The 26667-nt window shown below is 47.7% G+C and overlaps 1 protein-coding gene across 5 annotated transcripts in view; it reads left to right on the top strand.

Moving 5' to 3' along the window:
• Positions 1–26667, top strand: part of OTUD7A (OTU deubiquitinase 7A) — a 441745-nt gene that overhangs the window by 62622 nt on the left and 352456 nt on the right. Inside the window, exon 1 of one of the 5 annotated variants that reach the window (XM_037832846.1) lies at positions 10058–10115. The exons of the other annotated variants lie outside the window; for them this stretch is intronic. The gene's annotated coding sequence lies outside the window, so the exon portion shown is untranslated. Of the gene's footprint in view, positions 1–10057; positions 10116–26667 lie in introns of those variants that run through there. 5 annotated transcript variants of the gene reach the window in all.

Raw genomic sequence — 26667 nt, forward strand, 5'->3', positions numbered from 1 at the left:
GCATTTTAGAAAAACACAAACTGTGAAATTGTGAAACTGGAGATCTCCCAAATTATGTTTCATGATGTTAAAGTACGTTCCATTAAAAAATAGTTAGGTCCATTGATCCAGTAGATTTGGGAAATGTCTGTTATAATTTGTTCTTGAAGATGTGTGATGCCCAGTGGAATGCCAAAATCTCTGAGAAGGCCTGCCAGAAAGAAATCACCTACTCAACTTTAATCCTGAATTTTTCAAACTTGCTTGTCTAAAGAATGTCCTCCCTCACCCCCAACCTCCACATACTTTTCGGACCCAATGTTTACGAAGAAAGTTGGTAGGTGAAGTGTGAACTCCACCTAACCTTGGTTTCGTAAAACTTCGGTGCTTCTTGTTTAAAAGCTATGTGATGTCTCTTGAGGGGAATCTTAACATGGTTGCCCATTATTGCGTATTTATTTCTTTTTTTTTTGTTAGCAACAATTTATTGAGTTCCTACCATCTACAAGGCTGGCTCTGCTAGATCGTGAGTAGAACATGCTCAGTGTCTGCTCTGTGGACCCCAGAATCAGCATCAGTTTTGACGTCTGGTCTGGGGTGGGCATCTGGGAACCTGCAGACCCCTGGCCTGCACCTATACCTGCACAATGGGACTCACTTGGTGTGGGCCCAGGGGGTCTGTGTTGAACGCTTACTACACGTGGTTCTCAGGCACCCCAATATTTGAAAAGCACTGCACTGGATGTCTTGTTTCCACCTTCTTTCTCTTGGGGGTTCAGTTCTGGAAGGGGCCACGCAAGACCCCAGCCTTGAGGAATTTGGCACGGGATCCACAGGAGCACATGTGAAGGGCAAGGCCATGCCTGTGTTTATTTAAGAAGCTCAGGACCCTTTAGAAAGGAAAGCCAAATCCTTGCATTTCAGAGGACACTTACCACTTGCTTATTTAGGCTAAGGGTGCTGAGAACCAAGGGGAGAGCCCACTGGGTTGCCCACTGGGCTCCAGGGCCTGGGTGTGGAGAGATGGCGCTGGGCCTGGTTGTCTGGGGATGCAAGACTGCAGCCAGGACCCTGAGTGTCCTGTATCAGCAGGCAGGTCTAGATAGATCCAACCGACACGCTCGGGCTTTCTGTATCCTTCACAGAGTCAAGTACCAAAGGGTGATACAGTTGGAGAGAATAGGGAGTGGAAGGAGGGGTAGCCTTACGGTACCTGGTCAGGCTGTTTCACCTTTCATTTCATCTTGGTTGATCTGTATGAGGGTCCTTTATGCCCAGAGATGTGCTTTTGTTGAGGCAGTTCTCTTGGAATGTGTTCAGCCTCAAAAGAGTGAAATTCTGCCCGTTCAGTTGTGTCCATGAAATGACTCAGGGCTTGTGTTTTCTTGGGAGCTATTATTCACCATCACATGAGGTTTTTCTCAAGGCTGTTTCTTCTGTCCTCTAGCAAGGGCAACTGTAATGGAGCCAGTCATTTAAATCCTGTCCCTTTTGCACTAACATCCCTTGGCTTGTCCATGTGGAAGGCATGTCGGCCATCAGCTGAGGCTATGATCGTTGCCCAGTCCCTGCAGGCTGCTGTGATGGGCAGGGACCCACGGGGGCAAATGCTGAGGGCACGAGTGGGCCTGGGGACACGGTCAGCTGGTCTGGTTCAGGTAGACCGTGGAGGCTGGTAATTTGGGGAGAAGAGGCCCATGTGGGATGTGAGGGGCTGAGGCTGGGTCCCATCCCATTACTGCTGAGCAGGCCCAGCGAACTGTAAAGCTCTTGGTAAACTGGTCATGCAGTCCTGGGTTGGCAAGGATGAAGGTGACCCGTGAGCCCCCACTCCTCCCGCTGTCCAGCCTCTAGGTCCACCTCTACCCCCGGATCCCTCCCAGTCACCCCAACTTCCCTGGCCTGTGTGCCGATCACTTCCCAGTGCCCACCTTTCCCTGAGCCCCAGAATTATTTACCCAACATGACACTCAAACTTCACACGTCACACTGTGTTCTTGCTTCTTGCCTTCCCCCACACAGAGAACACACACATGCATGTGCACACACATGTGCATATATACACACGTGTACAGACATGCATCCAAAGTGCATGCACACCCATGCACATGTGCACACCTGCACACATATTCACGGACGGCACTCATTTAGGCATGCACACACATTTCACATGTACACATGGGTGCACATACATGCATGCACATTTCACGTGTGTGCACACTCATTCACACATGTGCACACATTCACACGCATACATGCATTTACATGTGCACACATACCTTTGCATGGCCTCTCCTTCAACAAGCACCAAACCCCAGAATCAGTCCTGGCCTGTCCTTTCCTCCATGACTCTGCTGAACCTCTCGTCAAGGCCTCCAAGTCCATCCTGGACCAGGCCGTCCCTCCAGACTCTTCTCTCTGTGCTCACTCTCGCCTTTCTCCACTCTCCACATGGTTGCCGGCATGATTTGAAATAACCTAGGTCACATCCGTGTCCCTTCTGCTCCCCAAAGTCCCTGCACCCGGTGCAGACACCATCTCATTCTCAGCCTCAGCCCAGAGCCTTCTTTGTGGTCTGCACCGCCAAGCCTGTCCCAGCTCCTGGCATGCTTATCCCTCAAGCAAGAATGCTCTTTCCCAGGCCTTCAGGGCATACTGTGATGGAGCTTTCAGGCTGGCCAGTGCAGACACCCCAGGGGGCTGTCCGATGTCATCAGAGCACCCCCAGCCTTCCCTCATGACCCTGCATACTTTCCTTCTGGATCCCTCTACAAGCATCTTGCTGACGGATCTGCCTTTTACTCTAGCCTCTGCCTGCATTGGCCCCACCTCAGCCTGTGCAGTGGATACTGTTCACCTGGGAGCCCCTCACACACACCTGAAGGACGGGGCTGATGGACACTGTCAGTCTCCACCATGGAGTCCAGCTCCTCAGGCGTGTGAACAGCTTTGCCCTCCATAGCTGCATCCCCTAGAGAGATCCCTTCCCTGTCTCAGCCCAGAGTCCTCATCTGTACAGAGCTTAACTCAAGGGAACGTGCTCCACTGTTTGTAAACAAGGGTTTTATGGCAATTGTAGGAATGTTAGCAAGGGCCTGGTCAGGGGATGCAGTGGGGGAGACTCTTTGCTCAGTAGTGTGTGTATGCAGTGGACTGCCTGGCTGTGTCTCTACTCACACGGAGAGGACACAGGAGGTGCAAGTCACTGGGAAATGTTACTGCTGGGGTGCATGTGGACAGGGTGCGAGGCTGCAGGGAAGCCTGCCAGCCCCTCTTTGTTGCTTGCATGCCACAGGGAGGTTGGGAACAGAGTGGGTTCTGTACCGGTGCACCTCAGGACAACGGCAGTGCAGCAGCCAGTGTTTGGGGAGATCGTACTGTCTCCAGAGGCTGAGCAGGAGGGTGGTGAGTTCCCCACAGCTGGACGAGGGTCTGTGTGTCCCTGTCCTGATGCACCCAGCTCTCCCCCACCTGCTCCACTGCATCCCTGAGCTTCAGAGGCATCTGTGCACCCTCTGGCTTTCCATGGGGTTGGGGCAGGTGTGAGCCCCGCAGGCTGTCAGCTGGTGTCCACTCCCCTGTGCTCTCCTGCACCACTTCCTCCTCCCTCCACTGCTCCCTGTGGGCTCTGGTTCCCGGTTCCTCTCCCAAGCCTTTGTGAAGAGACTTCTTAGCCTGCCTTGAATCATTCTCATTCCTACCTGGATGCTCTCTTTCCCCCGCCCAACCCAAGCCACACAGTGAATGCTAAAGTCGAGGGCCCCAGAACACAGCATCTGGCTGAGTCCCTGCCCAGGGGAAGGCTCTGGGGGCATTTCCAAAGGAGACTGTATTTGAGTTTGCTTTGACCATGCCGCGTAGGCCTCTCCAGGGCGTAGTCTTTGAAAGTTTGCTGACCAGATCACCTGGAAGAAAGCCTGGTGGTGGAAAGCAGGCTGGGCCGTGAAGCAAGGGATGGTCGCTTTAGTGTCTTGTACTGGGAGGCACACAGTTTTAAGAGGACGTTCCATGGAAGACTTTCATGTAGTAACCTCCCTGACCTTCTTTAGTTTGGACATGATTTGCAAAAAAAAAAAAAAAAAAAAAAATCCATTTCTGGTTTGCCTTCTTCCTAAAGTGAGCCAAATCCACTGCTCCTGAGAGGCAGGGTGATGTTCCACTTGGAGTCTCTGCAGGGTCAGGCCCGGGAGCTCTGGAAGCAGAGGCAGGGGCTTTGCATGGCCCTTGGCCAACTGTGGTCAGTCCCAGTCTTGTCCCATCCGGTAACTGTCCCGCTGAGAGCCCCTGGCCCTGGGCCCTCCCCACCCTCACTCTGTGGACCCACGGGGGCATCACCCCAGCACTCACAGCCGGCTCACGTGAGTGCCTGTGCGTGTGTCCCTCTCTCAGGCGGTCACCAGCCCTCTGCGCTCCCTTGGCACTGCGAGAAGGAAGCTCACAGCCCTCTTTGGGTGCCGGTCCCCCACCCAGTCTGGCTCCGTGGCTTCTCTTGGTCTTGCTTCCCCAGGGCCTCAGGTGGACTCTACACCTTGAGCGGCCAGTTTGTTTAAAGCCCCTGCCTCCCAGGAAGGACTCTTGGTTTGGCTCCTGGCTCTGGGCTTGCCACCATCTGAATCTCCACTACCACACTGTGGCCCTGTCTTATGAACCTCCTGGGAACCATCTGAGGTTATCCTTTTTTAATTCATTGACCTGCCTGCTCAGGATGCATTTGCTGCTGCTGCTGCTGGGATTTCTTTCCTTTGGTGTTCCTGCTTGTTGGCCTGTCTCCCCCATTCTGGAAGGCTGGCTCCAGGCAGCCTCTGTGTGACTGTGCATCCATGGCCCCAGCCCGTGGTAAGATCACAGTAGCTTCTGTAGGTGGAATGAATGAATGAATGAGTGAATGAATGAGTGAATGCTTACTTAGAGTTCTGTGCACGGCACCAACAGGCTGATGGGGAGAAAGCAGGTCTCCTTAGCCCAGGAGAAGCACTGTGTTCCAGCAGGTGCTTGGTGCTTGCAGGGTTGGCCCTGCAGCTGTGCAATGCTGTGCAAGTGGCTGACCCTCTCTGTGCCCCACCGTCCTCCCTATAATGAGGGTGAGTACAACACATGCCTCCCGGGGCTGTCATGGGCATTAGAGGAGAGGACCCGAGAACAGCCCTTTGGACTGGCACCTGGAGCCAGGGAAGCCAGGGGAGTGTGGTAGAGCTTCTTCTTATTCTTTTACTCTACTGCTTCTGTCTTTCGTTCTCTTCTCTCCTGCCACTCTCACACACACACACACACACACGCTCACACCCCAGATCAATCTGAAAGGCCTAATAATTCCTTTTCCCAAATGTCTCTCACTCTGTCTGCTTCTTTCTATTCCTGCTGCCCTGGTTGCCACCATCACTTTCCCAGGCTGGAGTAATTACTATCTTTTCCACCTGATATAATTTAAATTGCTTGTAATGGTAGAGTCTGAGAGAGAACAAGTACCCTCCCCTGCAGTGTCTGAGATTGCATAATGCTTTTTAGACTTGCCATGACCCGTTCCTCCTCAATAGAATGGCCCCTGGGCCATGCAGTAGATGTCTGCAGATGCGAGGCAGGCTCAGTCCACAGGCAGATAACACAGGTCCATAACCACTTGGTTCTGAGCCTAATTGGATTTGGGGTGTTCTCAGCATAGAGAGCCCGGCCTGGCCCTGCTACGTCTCCATTAGGGTTCAGAGCCTCCAGAGCACAGATGCCAGAGCTGGCCGACTGCAGAGCTAACAGAGACTGGCTTTCCTGCAGACTCCTGGAAGGGGCAGCTTCGTCCTCGGAGCACCCAGCCTCCAAGGGTTAGTCCAGGAACATGACACAAAGTGGCTCTTCTGGCTGTGGTTCTAGAGATGTTCTCCGTGGGAGTGGGAGTGGTGGTGTTGTTAAGGAGGTATGACAGCTTGCTCTTGCCTTCTGTGGCTGATCCTCCCATTTCCTCTGTGTGCACCCCCTGGAGGAGTAGACCACCAGGCTCCTTGGAGCCCAGAGCCTGCCAGCCTATCGTGCCTGCATGTGAAGAGGCACCCTCCCTGCCTTCTGGAAGGACCTTCCCCCTCTACTGTACTGCCTGATGGCGAGTCAGTGGAAAAGCCCTGGCTACTGAGTCCCTTAGCCTCTCTCAGTGTGTCCCTTTCTTTTTTTTTAAATCTCTGAAATGGAGAAAACATATTTGCCTGGTAACAAAATAATAGTGCATCCAATTAGATAAAGTTTGTGGGAATCTTTAGTAGATTAATAGTGGTTGTATATAGAAGAGGAATTATGATATCTTCTTTCACTAAATTATTGATATGCATAAATAAAATCTCTTAATATAACACTTAGGAATCTGTTCAGCTTCAAGGAACAGAAAGCTGACCAACTAATGGTTTGGTTTTCACATGGAAGGAGGGGTCCAAGGGTTACTGCCTTTGGTTAGAGGCTCGACCTATCTAGGTTGGCATCTCTGTGGTTCTCTTGACCGCGTGGCCACCAGGGGCTGCTGAAGTGCTAGCCATTGTATCCTGGTTCCCAGTGCCAGCTGCTTCTGTTTCTTGGAAGTCTGCCCGTGGGTTTCTGCTTAGGTTTTATTGGGCAGAACTGGGTCACATGGCTACCACTGGCTGCCAGGGAGGCAGGGGAAGTGGAAACAGTTCTGCCACCGTTGGCTTGTACTAACCAAGATCCATCACCTGAGGCTGAGCCCATTAGCCACTTCCTCAAGTCACCAAAATCAGGTGGAGTTGGCAAGCAAGGAGGGTAGGTATTGGACAGGCAGCAAACACTGATAGCATCTGTCACTGGTTACACGTCACTTGCTACGAGCTGGAATTCAGCATTCCCTGTGGTAAAGAGGCTACTAGGTCTATTGAAATGGTATTCCCAGTGTTTTTCAGAATCAAAAAAAAAAAAAAAAGCCAGCACCTGGGGTGCTAAAGAGAACAAGGTTTCAGATTAGGTTGAAGTCCTTTGTGAACCTCACCTGTTGGATTGTGTTCCAGTTTGCTAATGCTGCCATTTTGCAAAATACCAGAAATGGATTGGCTTTTATAAAGGGGGTTTATTTGGTTACAAAGTTACAGTCTTAAGGCCATAAAGTGTCCAAGGTAAGGCATCAACAATAGGGTACCTTCACTGGAGAAAGGCCACTGGCATCCGAAAACCTCTGTTAGCTGGGAAGGCACGTGGCTGGCGTCTGCTTGCTCCCAGGTTGCATTTCAAAATGGCGTTCTCCAAAATGGCATTGTCAGCTTTCAGTGGCTGTCTTCAAAATGTCCCTCTTGGCTGCAGCAAGCTCGCTCCTTCTGTGTGAGCTTATATGGTGTTCCAGTAAACCAATCAAGGCCCATGCTGAGTGGGCGGGGCCACACCTCCATGGGGATAATGTAATCAAAGGTATTACCCACAGTTGGGTGGGTCACATCTCCATGGAACAACCTAATCCAAAGACTCCAACCTAATCAACACTAATACATCTCCCCCACAAGATTGCATTAAAAAACACGGTGTTTTAGGGGACATAACACATCCAAACCGGCACGGATTGTGTTGGAGCGTTTCCCCCATGGCCTGCTGGCCCCGCTCCCTTGGTGTGTCTTCTTCCCTGTGGGTTCCTTTCCTTGCTCTGTCCCCAGCACATGTCCTGGTCCCTTTGGCTTCTTGTCGATTTTGCTCTTCATTCAATCTCCACTGGGATCAATTGTCAAAAAAAAATTTTTTTTAAGGCAAAAGAAAGATGTCCTTCACAATTAAACATTATGAATGACAGCAAGCGTGGACGTCACCCGGACCTTGCCCGACCCACGTGGGCCTGGGAAACTAGACTCGGGGTCCCTCACTTCATCCCTGCAGTTCCTGAGCCTCAAGGTCCTCGTCTGCCAAACGGGCTCAGTGCCAACCGCTCCGCAGTTGAGAGGCACAGGCGGGAAATTGTGCATCTTCTGTCCATCCTTGTCTTCTCTCTGACATTGGTGTAAGTGCCCCCTTATGTGCAGAGCTGGGGAGACCTTGGCTCTTGTCCGATGCAGCAAAAGAATATGAAGCAGATCTGGGGATGTGATCTGGTATCTCTTAAAAGAGAAATGCACTGGGTTATGCTCGTATTTGAAATTCTAAAGATGTGGGACTCGGTCCTCGGTGAGTGTGGCCTGAGGCTGTGACTGATTAGACTCTACCAGCCAGGGTTGGGCTCAGGAACAAGACCCCAAAACCCACGCAGGCCCTCCATGCCAGATCCCTTTCTCAGTGTTCCAACAGTCTTCTTTCTGGAGAAAAAAAAAAAGGTTTTCCCAACTCATGTTTCTCAAAGTATTCACCTGTGTGTCAGGAAGATATGACTGGGGTCATTGGATGCTGGAATGAATTTCAAAAAAAACATACGGTGTTCAAATTGAGGACCCCTCTGAGGTGTTTAGCTCAAGTAGGAAGGCGGATTGGCCATTTAGTTTCCTTGCTTTGAGGGTTCGTCCCAGCACCTTGCTGCTGGCTTGGCAATCCTTGAATTGTGTCCTAATTGGAATTTTGTGGAGGTCTTGAACCCAGGAAACGTTTGAGATATTTATTTATTTATTGATTGATATACAACTTTTACCCCATGATGAATTAGCTCAATCGTGCAACACAACATTATGTGTTCAGAGTTGTTCTCTTTTGACCCCTTCTCTGTTGTAAAAGTGCTACAGGCTTTGGGGTGTCAACCGCCCCAACAAACAAAAGCGAATGGCAGCAATAAACACTATATAAAGAGACGTGTCACTGCAGGCAAAGGCAGCATCTCAATGACAGAGATTGTACCGAACATGCCTGATTTCCGTTAAATTCCTGGAGGGAGTTGCAGAGAAATAGAACAGAACAAGAGGTGAGCACAACTCTGGCTTTGGGGTCACCCCCTGCACCAGCCTCTGAAGTTCCTCTCCCTTTCTCTGGTGACGGTTTCTGGTCTGTGATTTCCGATTCATTTTCCTTCTATAAAAATGTAGGAGTCTTAATCAAATAGAGAATATTAATTACTGGAAGGCAGACTCCAGTCCTGTTTGAGCAATCTCGGGTGGAAGTCCGGGACCCCTCAGCCCCGCTGGGTGGCCTGCAGCCATTCACAGATGCTTTCTCTTCACCTCTGTCAGCACAGGAACTGCGGGTCTGAACTGTCAGCATCCCAACCACCTGAAGCCCTGATGAGGGATTGGCTTCCGACTCTTCTGCTGTTATACCCTGGGTCTCTCAGATCACAGTGATGACTTTGGCCAAATCCACACACAGTTTGGAGGCAGTGAGAGAAAATAACATGTAGGAGCTTGACAATAGGAACTTAAAGTTAGGACTAGAAATAGACGTAAAACCCATACGTAAGTGGTAACAACTCGTAGTAACACATATTCTCGCATGCATAGTTTGCATAGCTGTTTGAGCCCTTTCGCCAGGCGTGTGTACATATATGCTTGTGTGTGTGTGTGCACACTTGTTTGCCCATTAGACTAGCTGTCCAGGGACTTAGCAGTCAAGAGCTGGGAATTCAACTGTGGGGAGACCCCTAGTTTGAACCATAGCCAGAAGCGAGCAAGTTGCTTAACCTCTCTGAGGCTCAGTTTCACCTACAAAATGGGAATGATACCATCGACCCTACCCAGTATCTACAGGGGATTAAATGAGGCAGTCATTTAATTTGCAAATGACCAGTGCAGGGCCTGGTACCTAGGGACTGGCAAATAAAGGACAATTGAAGTGAATGGAATTAACCCACCATCTTACTCATCTGTACGAGTGAGAGAGGGAGGGGGGCTTTGTGGGGCCCATGTAGCCAAAGGCTTCCCTGCTTTTTAGAAAAGCAAATGAGCAGCATCCCCACAGTGCTGGCTAATAGTGTTGGTATACAGATAGTGGCAGTGCTCCACAGACAACTCAATGACTTAATTTCCCTGAACTGTAGACCACGTGTTCCTGGCTGGCTCCTGAGAGACTGGGTGAGTAAGAAATCCATTCTTCCTGGTTTAACATTTGTACTGTATTGTACAATGCTCTGTGGTCACTTTTATTGATAACATATTTGATCTGTTATCTCCCTTTTTAATAATAGGACTTTTTGCAGGTGATCCTAGGCCAGGAGGTGTGGACTCGGTGCTCCATGGAGAGGCAGGTGCCAACAGGTGGAAATACTTAAAAGTCTTTGAGCCCAGAGGGTGCAGAGCAGTCATGGTGGGGGTTTGCGAGCTGTGTGGCCCCTCACCAGGGCCTCCAAGAAGATTCAAAGGGAAAGGGTGGAGCTTAAGTGAAATTCTAATAATGTCTGCTTAAAAAGAAGCATTGAAAGCTGGTTTCAATACATTAAACAGACTGAGCTGAGTTTTTTTTTTTTTAATTCAGTTTTATTGAGATATATTCACATACCATGCAATCATCCAAAGTGTACAATCAGCTGTTCACAGTTGTGCATTCATCATCCCAATCAACGTTTGGACATTTTCATTACTCCAAAAAAAAAATAATAAAAATAAGAATAAACATAAAAGTAAAAAAGAACACCTAATGCATTCCATCCCCCACTTCCCACCCTATTTTTTATTTAATTTTTGTCCCCATTTTTCTACTCATCCATCCATACACTGGATAAAGGGAGTGTGAGCCACAAGGTTTTCACAATCACATGGTCACACTGTGTAAGCTATATAGTCATACCACTGTCTTCAAGAGTTAAGGCTACTGGGTTGCATTTCCACAGTATCAGGTATTTCCTTCTAGCTATTCCAACACACTAAAACCTCAAAAGGGACATCTGTATAGTGCATAAGATGCCCTCCAGAGTGACCTCTCAACTCTATTTCAAATCTCTCAGCCACTGAAACTTTATTTTGTTTCATTTCACTTCCCCTTTTGGTCAAGAGGATTTTCTCAATCCCACGATGCCAGGTCCAGGCTCATCCCTGGGAGTCATATCCTGCATTGCCAGGGAGATTTACACCCCTGGGAGTCAGGTCCCATGTAGGGGGGAGGGCAGTGAGATCACCTGCTTGAGTGGGCTTACAGAGAAAGAGGCCACATCTGAGCAACAAAGAGACACTCAAGGGGAGACACTTAGGCACAATTATAGGTAGGCTTAGCCTCTCCTTTGCAGTAACAAATGAGCTGAGTTTTTGACTCAGTTATCAGTGGTTATAAGAGGTTGGCTTCGATGATCTCTTTTTAAATGTGTTGCAGAGAGAATCGAAAGATTTACTGATTCCCAAGAAAGTCTCTCATTGTGCAAATATGTTTCTCTGAGCTCCTGAAAGGCACATAAATGAGACTCCAGGGACAAGTGACTGCCCAGAGAGGCACCGATTATGGAAAGATGAGGACAGAGGCACACACTTCTTTATTGAATGAGATGCAGAAAACTGTGTTAATGCAAGCAAAAATCTTACCAGAATCTAAACAGAGGAAAACTGTTAGTTTTCTGGACTGAATGAGCCCCAAGCCATATGGGGATTGGAGCCACCAATAGTTTGGCAGAGGGTAGTTTACAGTTTTATTGCTATTATGAAGAAAGATTAGTTGAAATGTTAATTCTTAAACTTTTAGAAAATTTCCATATCTCTAAAAGGTATTTTTTTTTATATTGCCATATAAAAGCCTTCTGGAAATTTATTTTAAATAATGTAACACTAGGGCAATTTTGGAAAACCAGAGTCTCAGAAATGTTCATCTCACTCTTGTCTCTTCCTTTGGTTGGTTGCTGATGGTGGTGTTTTGAAATTATGTTTTTTTCATTGTGTTAATATAGACAACACAGATTTTCCCATTTTACCATTTTCATGTGTACAATTCAGTGATATTAATTGTATTCACAATAATATGCTACTGTCACCACCAACCATTACCAAAACGTCTACATCATTTCTAACGGAAACTCTGGACCCATTAAAGAGTAGCTTCCTATTTCCCCTCACCCTAGCCCCTGGGAACCTCTGATTTACCTTCCATCTCTATGAATTTAAATATTAAAGCTATTTTATGTAAGTGGAATCATACATTTGTCCTTTTGTGTCAGGCTTATTTCACTCAACATGGTATCTTCAATGACTTAATTCCTTTTTATAGCTGAGTAATATTCCGTTGTGTGTATATATCACATTTGTTTATCCATTTATCTGTTGAGGGACACTTGGGTTGCTTCTACCTTTTAGGTGTTGTGATAAATGCTGCTATGAACATTGGTATACAAATAACTGTTCAAGTCCCTGCTTTCAATTCTTTGGGATCTATACCTAGAAGTGGGATTGTTGGGTCATATGATAAATCTATTTTTAACTTCTGAAGAACCTCCAAACTCTTTTCCACCGTGGCCGCCCCATTTTGCAGTTCCTCTGGCAATATGCAACAGCTCTGCTTTCTCCAAATGCTTGCCAACACTTAATTTCTGTTGTTTTTCTTAATAGCCATCCTAATGGGTATAAGTGGTATCTCTTTGTGGTTGCTGATGGTGTATTTAAATTGATTTTATTAATTTAATCAAGTGTAGGTGCGTGTTGTTCATAACATTGGGTTTTGGGGGCGGGAGGTCTTGAGAGAAGGTTTTAGCTGTCGGTCTTAAATGATGACCGTAATGGGCACATCGGGGCCCAGGGCAGCTCTCCGTAGCTGTGTAACCTTGTCTTAATAAACGACGGTGACCACCACATAGTCTCTTCCTGCACCAGACTCTGTTAATCGCCTCCATACACTTCTGGACTGCAGTGGAGGCACTTAGCATGTCATCATTGGGTCTTGGATTTTTCCAAATATAAATCCATTGGTTCCTCTGTGTGCCTCTTTGGAGACAGGTGACATAGCTCCTTTGGAGGTCACCTGCCACACTCTCTCTGGCTGTGTGGGCTTTCTGAGCCGTGGCTGTCATCACTGCCCACTGGGGAGAGAAGAGAAAGGTGAACATTGAGGTGTTCTGAGGGCCAATCGACCAAGGAAAGGCCGGTCCAGCCCGTGTGTGAGGCCCTTTCCTCTGTTTCAACCTCACAAGGTAGGCTGGTGTCCCAGGCATCCAGAGAGGACCCTGGGCCTCAGGGGAGAGCGCAGGGAGCCCAAGCCTGCCCTGCTGCAAGCCCACCTCAGCACAGGTGTGCAGTGCAGGTGTGTTGCCAGCTGTCCACTCTCTTTAAGTCATGGGACACCTGCACTTGCCCTAATATTTCTCGGTTCCATACAAACCGGACTTAGTGCTTCTCCTCCATGCAGCAGCCTCAGGGCTGGCCGGCCCCTTCCTCCACCTTTGCACTGGCCCTGGACCTCACTAGAAGGATGGCTCAGCCTGCCTCTTGCCTCCTCAGGGGGCTGCGGGTGTGGGAAAGGGGAAGCCGTGAACCTGACAGCACTTGTTCGGTGTCATCGAGGCATTCTCTCCTTCAGCTCAGTTTGGGGGAAGGAATGGTGAAGCAGTGACTCGTTGGCCGTTTCTGAGAATTCTTTGGTTCGGAAGGCCTGGATGACCGGGGAGCGTCCAATCCATAGAGACATCTTCTGATGGCCATTTCCTTCCATGATCGTTCAGCAGGGTGTTCCTCACGGAGCTATCACTTCTCCGTCTTTGTGAGCAGTTTTCCCAGAGTTGAACAGAGATAGCTCATCAGTGCTTAAGCCAAAGTGTTTTATACAGATAGGGGATTTGCCTTTTTCCCAGGTGCATGGGGTTGAAATACCTTCAACCAGCTGGCAGCAGGTGTTCAGGAAGCCTCCCTAGTGACGGCCCCCAGGAGGGGGTGGGGTCTTGCCAGCTCTGTCCATGATTATGGGGCCAGGACCGCCATCTCCTGATCTGACACCCCACCTCCTTCCACCCACCCTCGGCACCGGGGAGATTTTCTAATTGCTGAGCTGGGTTTCTGAAACTGATCACGTGTCACCTGCACAGTTTTGAGGACTGTCGGGAAACTGGGTAACGAGGAGGGTGGTGAGAGCAAGGCCTCGGAGCGCTGACCCCTTGCAGTGCTGACGTCCTATGGCCCTGTCCAGAAAAGGAGCAGACGTGCAGGGAAAAGGAGCAGGGGGCAGAGGGTCCCCTGGTGTGTGGGTGGGCAAGAAGGGAGGAGGGGAGCTGGCTCTGAGCTTTGGAAGGGAGAGGTTCCTGGGTTTCCTCCCCTGGAGATTCTAATTTGGGTGTCATGGGTGGAGTCCGAAGTGCTTCCAATAGAAAATCAGGGCTGTGGTCTGAGAAGCACATCCAAGGACGTTCCTCAGAGATATACTGGGACTAATGCGGGAAAAAGGCTGCCTTCCCCCATCACCCCACTCTGCATTAATATTTTGAACAGTTTTATATATTGAGATTATTTTTAGTATGATTTCATTTGAAATAAGGATCCTGCTCCTGAAACTCTGGAAAGCATACTGTGAAGTTTAGGGGTGAGTAGTAGGCAAAAGCCAATAACTGCAAGATGATTTAGTTTGATAAGTAATTTGATTTAAAGCAAGACTGAATATATTTTGTCTCATACCCTGGCTACACTCTACATCAGTGTAGCTTTAGAGAACCTTCCAACTTACCCTCCAATGAGGCAGTTGAGTTTGCCTTGCTTTATGTGGTGGATTGAATTGTGTACCCCGGTTTGGACATGTTCTTTGTCTTGGTCTGCATTCTGGTGGGTGGGGACCCATTGTAAATAAGATCTCTGCAAGATGTTGCTTCAGTTAAAGTGTGGCCCCACTGAATCAGGTTGGGCTTTAATCCAGATGACTGGAGTCCTTGATAGGCAGAGTGAAAGTCAGACTGAGAGAGAAGCCAGGAGAGGCTGCCATGTGCATTGCCATGTGACAGAGAAGCCAAGGACCAAGGATCACCAGCAGCCAGCCCCAGAATGCCAAAATCTTCTGGGAGAAAGCATTGCCTTGCTGATGCCTGGATTTTGGCTTCTCCTAGCATTAAAACCATCAGCCAGGAAATTCCCCTTGTTTAAGCCAACCCGCTGTATGCTATTTGTTTTAGCTGCTGGGAAACTAAAATACTTTATTGTCACCATGATCTACAATTCTGGGGAAGCTTTGGGTTTCTGTAGGGATGTCCTTTTTGGGTTATCCCACTCTGGGCTAAAAAAGCATACAACTCATCCACTCATGCAACTTTAAGGACATCCTCCTGGGTGTGATTTCCACTGCCTCTTGCCCTGCCCTGTTCCAACCCCCCACCCCCACCTACCCCCAGGGCTGGTGGTCTCCGGATGGTGTCAGCAGCGTGATGGGCTGGGGTATTTCCTGCTCAGATGGTCACAGTATGCATTGCTTATGCTGACACCCTGCAGCCATGGAAACTGCAGACCCCAAAGCATGAAAGTGGCTTTCTGAGAACAGGCCAACAGGGTTCAGACGAACGGTCTTTGCAGTGAAAATTAAAATGCTGTGACTTCAGACTTGGGGTTCAGCAGCTTGTATGGAAAAGCCCTTGAGTCTTTGCCATCGCATGGCACTCCCACCAGCTGAGGGACAAGGTGGCTTCAAATAAGTGAGCTGTGTGCTTGGAGGATGAGGACAGTGGCGCCCCCGAGCATGCAGACAGTAAAGGTGTCGGAAGTGTTTGCTGGGGAATCTGACACGTCGATGTCTTTCAGACAATAAGAAACAAGCTTAGATACACATTCTTAAAGGAATATTTTGGGCATATGAAAGAAAAAAAAGGAAAATGATATTTCAGCAAATGACTTTTTTTATAATTCTACCTACGGTTTTGAAGTGATAGAGACTAATTTGACAAGACAGGGTTTTTTGTTTATTTACTTGGTTGGTTTTTTTGGGGGGATGGGAGTGGGGCTTAAACAATTGAAATTTATTGTTTCACTGCTTTGGAGGATAGAAGGTATTGATAAAGCCGTGCCTTCTTCCGGATTCGGTAGCATTCTGGTGATGGCAGTTCTCCATCACGTGCGGCTCTCTCTCTCTCCTTGCATCTGTTCCTCTGATTTCTGCTACTTCTGGCTTCTCCTTCTGCATCCAATTTCCTTTGCTTATAAGGACCTCAGCCATATTGGATTGTGATCTGCCCTCATTCAGTGTGGGCTTTTCTTACCTAATAATAGCATCTTCAAAGGTCCTGTTGACAAATGGGCTCACACCCACAGGTACGCAGATTAAAACTTGAATGTGTCTTTTGTGGGACATGATTCAGTCCCCAAGGTAACTGCATCCTGAGCTCAGACAGGGTAGCATGGAGGCAAGACACTCTCCAGCCTGCAAATTCAGACACACTGGCCCAGTCTCGAGTTTGCCCTAAGTGGCCCATTGATGTGGCTCACGTGACTGCTGGTTGTGTGGATTGGTGGCTTTCTACTGTGTTATTTTTCTTTGCCTCAGAATGTTCTCAAGTAAAATTTTACCCACAAAAGCAAACAGACAGACCTGTCCACCGATGCGTCTTCCCTCCCTTAGCCAAAAGGTCTCTGAAAGGTTCCGTGAGGCCTGGGAGAGAGCCTCGTGATGTTGTGAATTCTGGGGATCTCTAGCTCTCCAGAGCAGTGTGGAACTGGACACATCCCAGCAGTGTGTGCTCCACCTCCTAGTTGGGGTTCAGTTCAGACCTCAAGGATTTTGACCTCAAATCGTCCATGTGGTTTGTTAATTTTCTTGGCGTATGGTAGGGGCATATTGGAAGCAATGTAATTATTTTAGGATATTTGTTTTTCTTATTCCTTTGTTTTGTTTGAAATATTTTTTGATAAATAAAGTTAAAAAAATAAAGTTTTAAAAAAGAAAGAAGATAGGCACAAATTTGACCTACTACTTGAAATTCTAGAACTGATAAAATGATCTAAAGTGATAGAAATCAGGCCAATGTTAATCTGTGATGCAAAGCATGGTGATTGAAGAGGTACATGAGGAGACTTCCTAGGGTGATGGAATTGTCTCATATCTCAATGGGAGATACAGTCAGATGGATATATATATATATGTTCACAAAAGCATTGTGCATAAATCTCTAATTGTGTTGTTTATTTTAACCCTAAACTCGAAGCAACACAAATGTCCAGAAATAGGTGCCTGAATAAACATGGTATATCTGGAGAAATACTCTATATAAAAAAAAAAGAAAATTGAGTGACAGAACCTGGGGAATGTGGGTGGATGATTTGGAATTGACTAAAGGAAACTTTTGGTAGTCTTGTCATGCAGGTATATATTTGGCAAAATACATCAGACTGTACACGTAATGTATGTATTTTATTGTATATCATTTATGAGCCAATAAAGCTGATTTTTAACATCAACCAAAAAAAAATAATCCATGTAGTATTTTCATATAAGAAAGACAATTGACTTTCAAAGACTGAGTGAAAAAGAAAATAACTGGGATGTTATTTCTTAATTTTTTTTCTTTAAAAATAAGTTCATCTATTCAGAAAAGGTGTACGATATTAAGAATACACCTCAGATTCCCACATCTCAAATGTGCTACAGCAGGACTGAATTTTATGTAACATCAAGTTTCTTTCATAGTTACTTCTGATATAAAAATTGGCATAATTAAGTATTATGTGAGCATGAATATTATTATACCACTTTTTTTGCAATTTCCTGTAAAACTCATAGCTGAATGGAAAATAACTACATCCTTGGTTCATGGAGAGTGTGTGGTACTAAAGTAAAATCATATGAGTATAATTTATTATTTACACACACATATACACATATATACACTCACATCCATACACTATACACTATATATGTATATATATGTGTGTATATGTACATATATATGTGTGTATGTATATATGTCTTTATATATCTTTATATTTTATGTTGATTATTTATAAATATATAAATTATCATAGCATAGATTCAGGATTTAGAACCATCCTGATTTTCTCTTGGCTTTTAGTTATGGATTGAAAGTAATTTAATAGTAACTTTCTATACCTTGTACACACACATGCGCACGCGTACACACACACACACCCCAATTTATCCTCAGAAAATTTTAGCATCCACAACATAGACATGTTCCCTGATTTATTTTATTAAAAAAAATACTTAAAAAAATGTTAGTAGTGTGCCAATGAATACAATTTTTGTATTTTAGGAAAAGAAGTCCATACGCATCACTAGCTGTGTTGGTTCATTTAGTGCATCAACTTGGCTGGGTGATGGTGTCCAGCTGTTGGTCACGCGCTGGCCTCGCTGCCCCATGGCCTGCCGGGAGAGCAGCAGAAGTCCAGGCCCCTGGGCCATCTGGAGGACAGCCTTCAAGGGCGAGGATGGCGTTGTAATGTGCCTGCCCTTTGCAGACTTCTGGCCGGGGCTGAGGCCATCATGTGTGACCTTGAGCTGCCCCGTCAGAACAGGAAGGTCAAGCCTGGGAGGAGCGGGCATGTCCCAGGTCCCGGACCTGCAGCCCCTGCCCACTGCCCAGGTCGGTTCTTCCCCTTCCTTTCCCGAGAGCCGCCCTGTGGGCACAGCCTGCTGGTTCACATCCGCAGAGCAGCAGGTCTCTGGGCTTCCCTGCCTGGAACCCCCGGAGGCCCCATGGTGGCGACCTTGCCCCTGGATGATGGGGGATGTCCTAGTTTTCCGGCGGTTATCACAAATACCATGCAGTGCAATTATTGTTCAGCGCACGTGTGTGACACAAAAGCTGGTTGGAGTTGATACTTCCACCTGTTATCCGAGTCAGATGACCCAATCTAAGGTGTATAGGCCAAGCCAGAGTCAAAGCTACCCCCATCCGGGAGTCCAGACAACTCTCAGCCTCAAAGGCTGGTGACTTACTAGGGTCAGCTCTGTGCTGGGCACTGTTTCTCGGTGCTGGGGCTAGAGCCAGGGGCAAGGGCATGCACGCTCTCATCACCATTGTTCCGGATACATGCGCATGTAATGTAGTGGGTGGCGACCGGAAGCAAAGTGGAGGGCTGCAGAGGAGGCCTGCATGACAAAACTACCAGAAGTTTCCTTTAGTCACTTCCAAATCACCCACCCACATTCCCCGGGTTCTGTCACTCAATTTTCTCTTCTTTTTATATGGAGTATTTCTCCAGATACATTTATTCAGGCACCTATTTCTGGACATTTGTGTGCAGATAGGAGCTAGGAAGGCCTTCCTAAGAAGGCATCACTGGAGCAGAAACCTGAATGAAGCAATGCCTTGATTCATGTCACAGGGACAGAGAATAGCAAGTGCCAAGGTCCTGAGGCAGGAGTGTGCTTCACTGGCAGGAGGAATGGCTAGAAGGCCTCCAGCAGGGGCTTCTACAGGGGCAGCAGGACGTCTCATGAGTGAGTGGAATTCTTGGGGCTTGACCGCTCAAGGTTATTAAATCAGAAGCAGCACCCCCGGAGGGAGGTGCCAGGAAATCCCAAAGTTTACCAAACACTTAAGCCAAAGAGCATTCTTTTCCTTTCTCCTTCCAAGAGCCCCAGTTAGAACCAAACAAACCACTAAATGAATGCACAGGGCAGAAGTTATGTATGTCAGACCCCAAATGAATGGAAATCACTGTGTCACTGTAATTTTCCCACAAATGTTTTCCTTGGTCCTGAAGGAGTCGGTGATCATAACCAAATCTAAGGGAGTCATTCTTGATGAACAGTGATGCTTCTTGATTCGCGTGTCCAGGAGCAGGAAGTTGCCATGTGCAGATCTTTTTTACCTCCTCGTCTCTCAGGATCTAGAAGGGCTGGCTCTGGCTGTGCCTGTGGCTTGGGAAATGTGGGAGTCTCTGTTTCTGTGCTCCCACTCCTATCAGAGGGGCGAGTGCTCCCAGTTGTCCCAGGGGGCTGGGGGCTTCCGTTCCCCCATGGGCCTGAGAGATCCCACTCACCCTGTGGGTCTGGGGGCTCCCAGGAAGAGGAGAGCATCTGTGTCCTCTGAGAGCCTGCGGGCACTGAACTCGCACCTGGCCCCCCTGCCACTCGGAGCAGAGGCCGACTCAGCTCCCTGCCTGGCCTGGCTCTGGCGTGGCGCCAGCCCACTATGGTAACTGCTCCAATGATTGTTCATTATGAAAACTAATTGCTGTTCAGGAGTTTCTGGTGGTGTCTGCTTTCCAGAACGATTTGTGGAAACCTGATTCTGTTCTTTTAAAATAATGGGGCTGCTGGATGATGCTGTACATTCAGCTGTGTGTGTGCAAGTGCGTGTGTGTTTGTTTCCCCTTTTCAGTGTTTGTTTCCTGGTTTAGCTGTTTTCTGGCTCAGCATTTGGAGGGGCTGGAGAGTTTTGAGTGGGGGCCTCATGGTGGGATCCTTGGCCTTGGTTGCTCCCGGATGCTGGAGCCTGTTGGGGAGGGGTGGGTCCAGGTGTGGGTGCCACAGAGCCAGGAGTCAGCACAGAGCTTGGCCACCCACATGTGGTAGGTCTTAGAATAAGTGAGAGAGTCCACCGGGCCTTGTTTTTCTCGGCTGTAAGCCAGGCGTAGGATTACCTGCCCAGCTTCTTTCTTTAAAGAACAGGAGGTGCTCAGCAGTCAGGTGGCAAGAGTTTTTGGTGGCCAGGGGTGTCCATGAATGGGAAACCGGACTTGGACCCAGTCCCAGCTCCACATAGTTGGAAGATGGAACCTCAGGGAGGGACTGGGCTGCCAGCAAGAGTGGTTAGGAGATGCTGCTGCTATGGCCAGTTGTGGGCCCCAAATGAATTGGCTGATGATCCCACAAAGTCCCAGCAACCCCCAAGCTCTAGGGGTGCACAGTGAGCTTGCGACTGGCACCCCAAGTGTGCCCCACTGGGCAAGCAGAAGGGAATGGTGAGACCTTGGGCTGCAGGTGCCTGGGCCTCCCTCAGCTGGACCAAGGTGCACTTGTCTAACTGAGCTTCAGGCACGTGGGTGCCCCAGAGGCTTTTTGTTTGGGAACAGGCGACTTCCTGATCTACTACGTGGGTTATTTCCCAGGCCCTGTTTTCTGTTCATGCTCATGACAGTTCCAACCTTTCCCTTGCTCATCCACACTTGGTGCAGCTGAGGCACAGATGACTAGACGTGGAGCTTCTTCTGTGAATACCCATCTATCTATCCATATCTCCATCCATCCATCCATCCAACCAGCCATCCATTCTTGCTTCCATCCGTCATCCATTCATCCATCCATCCATCCATTCTTCCATCCATCCATCCATCTCTCCATCTATCCATCCATCCATCCATCCATCCATCCTTCCATTCTTCCATGCAGCCTCTTCTGAATTCCTGAGCTAGGTTTGTGGAACACTCTAAGAAAATATGCAGGCATCTGTCCACTCACTGCTTTTACCAGGTTGGGGGGAAGGAGCAGTTAGTACACAGATGTGTGAAATGGTGGCTGTGGGGTACAGTAGGAAGGGGAATGACAGATTTAGCTGGCCAATCTCAGAAGGCTTCCTTGAGGAAGTGACCTTTATTTTCAGATCTAAAGGATGGGTAGATGCTAACTACATGAAGAGAGGAGAGAGGAGCATTTAAGCAGCAGGTACAGTCTGTGCAAAGGCCCTGTGGCTGGAGCAGCAACAGTAGTTGGTGGAGCATGAGGTTGGAGGGGTGTTCTAGTTTCCTAATGCTGCCAGAATGCAAAACAACAGAGATGGATTGACTTTTATAAAAAGGGGGTTTATTTGGTTATACAGTCTTAAGGCCATAAAGTGTCCAAGGTTGAACACATCAGCAGTCGGGTACCTTCACTGGAGGATGGCTGATGGTGTCTGGAAAACCTCTGTTAGCTGGGAAGGCACGTGGCTGGCGTCTGCTCCAAAGTTCTGGTTTCAAAATGGCTTTCTCCCAGGACGTTCCTCTCTAGGCTGCAGTTCCTCAAAAATGTCACTCTTAGTTGCACTTGGGATATTTGTCCTCTCTCAGCTTCTCTGGAGCAAGAGTCTGCTTTCAACAGCTGTCTTCAAACTGTCTCTCATCTGCAGCTCCTGTGCTTTCTCCAAAGTGTCCCTCTTGGCTGTAGCAAGCTGGCTCCTTCTGTCTGATCTTACACAGTGCGCCAGCAATTTAATTCAGACCCACCCAATGGGCGGGCTAACACCTCCATGAAAATTATCCAATCAGAGTCGTCACCCACAGTTGGGTGTGATGCATCTCCATGGAAATACTCAAAGAATTACAATCTAATTAACACTGATAGGTCTGCCCACACATGACTACATCAAAGACAATGGCGTTTGAGGGGACACAATACATTCTAACTGGCACATTCCACCCCCTGGACCCCAAAATGACATTATCTTTCCATATACAAAATACATTCATCCCACAATATCACAGAAACTTAAATCATTTCAGTAACAACAGTTAAGTACAAAATTCCATCACAATCAATTATAGGCGTGGTCAGTCCTAAGGCATAATTTTCCTTTAGCTGTGGATCTGTGAACTTAGAACAAGTTATGTGCTTCCAATATACAAAGGAGGGACTTTCATAGGATAAACATTCCCATTGCCATAAGGAGAAACAGTAAGGAAAACAGGGTTCACAGGACCAAAACAGTTCCTAAAACCTGCAGGACAAACTCCACAAGACTTCAAAGTCTGAGAGTCATGAACAGAACAACGTTGCATCCTTGGGGCTTGAGAGAGTGGGAGTCTAACCCATCCTAAGGGCCTTTGCAGCAGCCCTTTCCTCTCCGAGTGCTTTGGTGAGTGCTCCAACATATCCACACATTGGGGAGACCACCTTCTTGGCCCCACCCTCCTCAAACATCGGGGCAGCTCCCGGATTCCCTTCCATCTCTGGAGCACACACTCAACCCCTTCAGAACGGTATGGTGGCAGCCAGGCTCTCCCCAATTCACTGGAAATGTGCTCCACCCTCTTTGGGGCTTGGGGTGGCAGAACATTTCCTGAGCATCGAGGTGGAAGGCCCACCCTCGACCTCCGGGGCAAACTCACCCTTTCCATGCATGTGAGCTGCTCTGCTCTCCAAGCCCGAGACCTCTTGACTCCAGACCTCAACCTCCATGGCTTTGTCTTTGAAGAAATTTTTCCTTCGATTTGTTCCTTGTCTGTCTCCTCCAGTCCAGAACAGCAGCAGCTCTGTCTATAAAGATATCGCAAAAATTCTGTTGGGTTCGCATGAAGCACGCAGGGGTTAAAGCCGTCAGACAATAGGACTTTCCACAAATCCTGTCTGCTTAACTCCTCCAATCTTGGCTTGTTTGGAAATGGCGGCTGGGTTCCATATTTGGTTGCATCCTCACATTGGGTTGTAGCTTCTGGGGTTCCCCCCCTGGAAGCCCAGAGTTTTTTAGGCCGCCAATTTCTGGTTTCTTTGAAACCAAGAGTTCATTTCTCAGCTTATCTCTGTCCTCTTGCATTTTACTCTAAGCTGCAAGTAAAAGCCAGGCTACTTCCTCTATATTTTGCTTGGAGATCTTATCAGCTAAATATTCCAGGTTGTTGTTTTCAAATTCTTCCTTCCATCTGACACCAGGACTCAATTTTGCCAAATTCTCTGCCACTTTAAAACAAGGATTGCCTTTCTTCCAGTTTGCAACAACACGTTCATCATTTCTGTTCAAGGCCTTGTCAGGAGTATATTTAGAGTCCATATTTCCACAAACAGTCTCTTCAAAGCAGTTTAGGCCTTTTCTATCATGCTCCTCACAGTTCTTCCAGAATATTTCCCTTCTCCATTTAAAAAGCCATTCCAACATGTTTGGTATTTGCAAACTCAGCAGCAAAAGCACCCCACTTCTCTGGTACCAAAATTTGTTCTAGTTTGCTAATGCTGCTGGAATGCAAAACACCAGAGATGGATTGGCTTTTATAAAAGGGGTTTATTTGGTTACACAGTTACAGTCTCAAGGCCATAAAGTGTCCAAGGTTGAACACATCAGCAATTGGGTACCTTCACTGGAGGATGGCCAATGGCGTCCGGAAAACCTCTTTTAGCTGGGAAGGCATGTGGCTGGGATCTGCTCCAAAGTTCTGGTTTCAAAATGGCTTTCTCCCAGGATGTTCCTCTCTAGGCTGCAGTTCCTCAAAAATGTCACTCTTAGTTGCACTTGGGATATTTGTCCTCTCTCAGCTTCTCTGGAGCAAGAGTCTGCTTTCAACGGCTGTCTTCAAACTGTCTCTCATCTGCAGTTCCTGTGCTTTCTTCAAAGTGTCCCTCTTGGCTGTAGCAAGCTGGCTCCTTCTGTCTGATCTTATATAGTGCGCCAGTAATTTAATTCAGACCCACCCAATGGGTGGGCTAACACCTCCATGATAATTATCCAATCAGAGTCATCACCCACAGTTGGGTGTGATGCATCTCCATGGAAACACTCAAAGAATTACAGTCTAATTAACACTGATAGGTCTGCCCACACAAGACTACGTGAAAGACAATGGCATTTGAAGGGACATAATACTTTCAAACTGGCACAAGGGGCGATGGGGATTGTACCAGGTTGGGCTCAGAATCCAGTTTAGGAGCTGAGTGATGGAAGAACATTGAAGGTTTTATGAGTGCCTGCAAAGAATGAGATTCCTTTTGTGTTTTGAGAGGGCTTTTCTTGCTACAAGTGTGAAGATGCTCAACTGGGCCATGGAGGTGAAGTTAGGGCTTAATCCTTCTTCTTCCCCCTTTTCTGAGTTCCGTCTCCATGCCTGAGGTCCTCTCAGCTCCTCTGCATGGCTTTTGAGATGTTATTGAATGTGTGCCTGAATTTTGGTTCTTTGTGGACATATGGACATTTGTGCCTCCCCAGTGGTGAGCTTGCGGTCCTTGAGAAAGAGGTCCATGTTACCGCATTGCCCAGCAAGCAGATAGTAGGTGTGCAGTTGGATGAATGGAGGATGGATGGGTGGTTGGGCAGATGGATGGATGGTCAGATAGAGAGACAGAGGACTAGAGGGTTGGAGGGATGGTTCTTCTGGGAAGGGCGTATGGATGGATGGACAGATGGATGGATGATGTTTCTTTCAGGATGGGGACACTGCGTCAAGTCAGACCTGGGTTTGAGTCATTTTTCTACCACTTCATGGCTTTTTATCCCTTGGGAAAATTACTCAGTCATTCTCAGCATCAATTTCTTCATCCATAAAATGGAGCTAAACATGAGCATTGTGAGGAAGAGCCTGCCAAGTGTGTTCTAAAGTGTTAAATGTTGCATGAAGGCAATTGGGTGTCATTATTGTGCTTGACAGACCCTGCAAGCTATGGGGGTAGGACACAGCACAGCATAGGCCATCCACTCCCTCCCCCTTAGTCACTTGGCTTCACAGGAAGGTAGGCTGATTTTGTCTGAAACCTAAAACTCCCATTACCATGAGTGGTCATGTGTTTGCATTCCAGGGTGAGTTTTCAGTGCTTGCTGAGTATCTTTTGCCGTTAATAACCACCTGCCCAGAAATGGAGCATGCTCCTAGCATTTCTGTCAGATTTCTGCCTGAAAAATTAGCTCCTGCCAGTCCACATGCACCCTGCAGGTTCTAACATAAGCAACTCCCCCCTTGCCTTTTCATTTAAGGTGTGGGGTGTGATAAGAGCATAGCATGGGTGCCATGCTCACCCTAAAGGAAAGCCTGGGCTGTATGTGCAGAGATCCTTGACTCAGAGGAGCTCCAGTGGACCTTTTGCCCTCGGGGCCCCACAAGCCTGGGTGCTGCTTGGCTCCTGGGGAAGAGGAGGGATTTCTAGGCTTAGCAGCAGCAGGGTGTTGAAAATGCTAGCTTGTGAGCCAGAAAAAGCTGGATTCCAGCCCCGTATTAGTTTCCCAGCTGCTAAAATGAATATGATTCAATGGGTAGCCTTGATAATGGCAGTGTATTGGCTCACAGTTTCAGAGGCTGGGAGACTGGCTTCCTCCTGGGGTTGGTATCTTCTGGCCGGCTGGCAGTCTTTGGGGTTCCTTGACTTTTCCATCACAAGGCATTGCATATGGCGGTGTCTTCTTTCTCTTTTGGTCCATAGACTTCCAGCTTCTGGCTGCTCTCTGGTGCTTTTGCTTCTATGACCGATTTCATCTGTTTATAAGGACTTCAAGTCATTATTGGGTTAAGGGTCACCCTGGTTCAGTTTGGGCATCTTAACTAATAACATCTTAAAGGGTCCTATTTACAAATGGGTTCCCACCTATAGGACCAGGGCTTCAGACCTGAACGTGCCTTTTGTGGGGTGTGGGGGGCATGATTCAGTCCCCAAAAGTCCCAACCCATCTGTGCCAGTTTGGATATATTATGTCCCCCAAAATGCCATGTTCTTTGATGCAGTCTTGTGGGGGCAGATGTATTAGTGTTGATTGGGTTGGAATCCTTTGATTGTTTCCATGGAGATGTGACCAAATCAACTGTGGGCAAAACATTTGATTGGATTATTTCCATGGAGATATGGACCCTGCCTGTTCAGGGTGGGTCTTGATTTAATCACCGGAGTCCGATAAAAAGAGCTCACAAACCAAAGGACCTCAGAGTGACATTTTGGAGATGGCTGCTGACAGCAGACTTTTGCTAATGCTTTCAAGATGCTAACCCGATGTTTGCTCTAGAGAAGCAAAGAGAGGACAAAACACACCAAGGACAACATTTTGAAGAATGCACAGGAGCTGAAAGAGGAGCTGGGATACAACCCAGGATCAGCAGATGCCAGTCACGTGAATTCCCAGCTAACAGAGGTTTTCCACATGCCATTGGCTGTCCTTGAGTGACGCTATACTCATATTGGTGCCTTAATTTGGACATTTTCATGGCCTTCAGACTTAAATTTGTAACCAAATAAACCCCCTTTGTAAAAGCCAATCTGTTTCTGGTATTTCACAGAACGGCAGCACTAGCAAACTGGAACACCATC

The sequence above is a fragment of the Choloepus didactylus genome, chromosome 4 (assembly GCF_015220235.1).
Source record: "Choloepus didactylus isolate mChoDid1 chromosome 4, mChoDid1.pri, whole genome shotgun sequence".
In the NCBI taxonomy this organism is placed as follows: Eukaryota; Metazoa; Chordata; class Mammalia; order Pilosa; family Megalonychidae; genus Choloepus; species Choloepus didactylus.